The sequence below is a fragment of the Drosophila miranda genome (assembly GCF_003369915.1).
Source record: "Drosophila miranda strain MSH22 chromosome Y unlocalized genomic scaffold, D.miranda_PacBio2.1 Contig_Y3_pilon, whole genome shotgun sequence".
NCBI classification, from domain to species: Eukaryota; Metazoa; Arthropoda; class Insecta; order Diptera; family Drosophilidae; genus Drosophila; species Drosophila miranda.
The window spans coordinates 1,067,210-1,069,227 of NW_022881625.1; the positions used below are offsets into that span (position 1 = coordinate 1,067,210).

Genomic DNA, 2,018 nt, shown 5'->3' on the forward strand with positions numbered 1-2,018 from the left:
CCTATGGCACCGATGGGTCCACTATAGAGGCTTATCCTGGGCATCCCGCGATGGCCGGGAATTTCATCCAGACGATAGTCGCTGGGGTTGTACCGCCGCTTCTCGGTATCCAGCACCCCGTTAAAGGGTACGCCGCCGTAGCGCTGGGGTTGGCAGGAGGACAGCTCCGGGACCCGTTGTGTACCCGATGGCCTCAGAAAGCGCCGATGTGCAGTGTGAGCCTCTAAATGTCCCCATCAGTTCCACTTTGCCACATCCTATAGACCCGTGGTGAGGGGGCCGAAAAGGCGTGGTATACTTCTAGGATGTATGATGCAGCGCCATCTGCCGGTGCTCGTCTTCCTCTACGTGCTACGTAGCAGCACCCTCTGACGGTGGGACACGCCTGCGATGAGTAGGCTATCGCCGTCTTGTAGCTCTGGTCAGCAGCTGTTGCTCTGATCAGGAAAATAGAAACGTGGAGCTCATCCTAAAGAAGCTGGGGCAACTGGTGCATTATGTCGGGCCTTAAAACGGCCAACCGCATACTCGCGCGGTGCAGGCAACTCAGTTGCCTGACATGGCAACTCCGTCGCCATCCATCTTGGGCCGGTGAGAGGAGGAGAGAAACTCACCCCGGGAGCTTCGTGAGTGTTATGAGTGAGTTGGAGTTTGAGTGACAAACCCCAAATTAATTTAGCCATGGCAGATTGCTTTAAAATCCTGATTGACGACCTTCTTGGGTTTGGACACGGTCTGCTCGGGCCAGGAGTCCAGAGTAAAGCTCAGTAGGCATCGCGCCCATAGGGTAAGTATGGGTGGATGTACGCTCGCTTACCGTTGAACACTCTCTCTTTGAGTTATAGCCAGTCACTTCACTCAGTGGCTGTTACCGCCGACTCGGAAGAAAAGAACCGCCAGCCTGGATCGGAGGCGGGCGCAACGAGGAGGAGCTCGACCAGCCCTGATAGCCAGAACGGTACCTCGTCAGCCCAAGGCCTATTCCAGCCCCGGCGGCTCCGCAGACACACGGAGCGCGGCGCAAACACAGGAGCAACGGAGGCGCGCGACCGACCCGGGTTTTTTCACACTCTGCACCATCTATGTATATCTATGTGTGTGTATGTGTATGATGTTTCCCATGTACTACATTTACTCAACTACATGCATAAAGAAATTAATAATAACCCACAACTCGTAGCTATAGGCGGTCCGGGTCTTTCGCGGTGGGTAATAGTTTTATACCACGTTTCCATCCAACGATACCAGATACCCAGCTCGATGAGTATGAGTCCATTCACAACTCCTTCCTGGCAAATTGAGGCCTTTCACCCACCGATCCTGATCGGATAATCCAAACCGGAAAAAAAAGGAGCAATCCTCCAGCATTGGCCAGAAGGAACAGGAAGGAAAGGAAGACAAACGAATAAAGAAAGAAAGAACGAAACGAATAGTAATAAGCTCGATGCATCGGGGTGGTACCGGTGTTATATGTACTCATCATTCCGGCCTGCATCCTAGGAGCCCGCTTGGTCACTTACAACGGTGGCAATAGTTTAATAACCCACTGCGCTGATCCAGCATAAAGTGATAAAGCCAAAACAAACAAAACAGAATGACAACTAGAATGACACATCTGTCCCGATACTGGTTGGGAATGTAAGGCACATCTACATTCCACAATTTTCACAATCATTTGGGCCTTGCCGGTTTGTTGTCAGTTGCGACAACTCGGGCCCCACGTTGGGCGCCAAATAATAAACTAACTGTAGCATATTGGATATTACCAAACCTTAACGGAAGGCTGAGCAGGTGATGGTTCGTCTCCCGTCCGGGCACGTGCTTGTTCCGGCTTCCGTCTCATCGGCAAGAAATCATCCCAGAACGGACGGGACACTGACACTCACGTGCAAGCGAAGTATCGACACAAATATGTACAAGAGCAAATACACCTAACTACACACACACGGACACATACACACACACAAGTCGTGCCACGGTGTTGTTGTGACCACTCATGCCCACCCTACCATGATCAC

At 51.9% G+C, this 2,018-nt stretch overlaps 1 long non-coding RNA gene across 1 annotated transcript; it reads left to right on the top strand.

Annotated features, from left to right (window-relative positions):
- The first annotated feature begins 462 nt into the window (after positions 1 to 462).
- On the top strand, positions 463 to 868 carry LOC117194681. Its single transcript, XR_004474869.1, has 3 exons — positions 463 to 639; positions 689 to 787; positions 846 to 868. It is a non-coding gene; the product is annotated as an uncharacterized LOC117194681 (long non-coding RNA).
- Positions 869 to 2,018: the final 1,150 nt, after the last annotated feature.